The following is a 913-nucleotide window of genomic DNA, read 5'->3' as shown; positions in this document are numbered from 1 at the left end:
ACCACTTGAGCAAGAACCTCAGAGCATGCCCTACACCCGGGACTTGGGGAGGGTGGGAAATTGGGTGGGCCTTCTCCCTTAATACCCCCCTTTTAAACATGAAGGTAACAATATGGAAAACATATTAGTATTATCCACTTTCCTGTAGCCCTTGAACCTTCTTACCCTAATTAACTATGTAAAGAATGTCAAAATAAAATTTATTAATAAAAAAAAATGTGGAATATGTCACTCTTTATCTTCTGGGCTGTAGAGTTTCCTGTGAGAGGTCAGCAGTGAATCTGATTGAAGTTCCTGTATATGTTAATTAATTTTTCCACGTATATATTTAAGGATATTTTCCCTGTGTCCAACTGGAGAGCTTGATTATCATGTGTCATGGCAAGGCTTACTTTTGGTCAAGCCTATTGGGAGTACTCTGCACTTCCTGAGCTCATGCTATTGAATCTGTGGAACTTAACTCTGCTGTTGATGTCTCTGCTTGAAGTACCCTGCCACATGTCACATGTAGCCCAGGCCAGTTTGGAAATGTGGATGCTGGGGCCCTTCCTTCCCAAGACAGCCAAATAGCTGTGGAGGACTCCCCTGATCAGGTGGATGCACTGTCATCCACTGCCTGCTAGTGGTGGTGGGATATGGCTGGGACTGCAGGCTGGCAGGAGCCTAAGCTTTGGGCTGGGGTACCATGGGGGACTTTTTCCTAGGGGAGTTTCATAGGGGTGCTCATATTGTTGAATCTGATAAACCTTTCCCAGAAATACTGCCAGGTAAGCTTCCTAGGACCCCAGCTCCCTCCAGGGCCTATACCTTAGCCCCTGGGTGAGCTGAGAAGTCCATTAAGAAGTCATGGCTACACCTCTACATCACCTTAGGCATAGCCTGGGTGGAGGATTCCCTCTCAGCCAGTGTTCTT

This window comes from Ochotona curzoniae, unplaced genomic scaffold (genome assembly GCF_017591425.1).
Source record: "Ochotona curzoniae isolate NIBS_2020 unplaced genomic scaffold, NIBS_Ocur_1.0 scaffold_3438, whole genome shotgun sequence".
In the NCBI taxonomy this organism is placed as follows: Eukaryota; Metazoa; Chordata; class Mammalia; order Lagomorpha; family Ochotonidae; genus Ochotona; species Ochotona curzoniae.
This window is presented reverse-complemented; position numbering follows the sequence as displayed.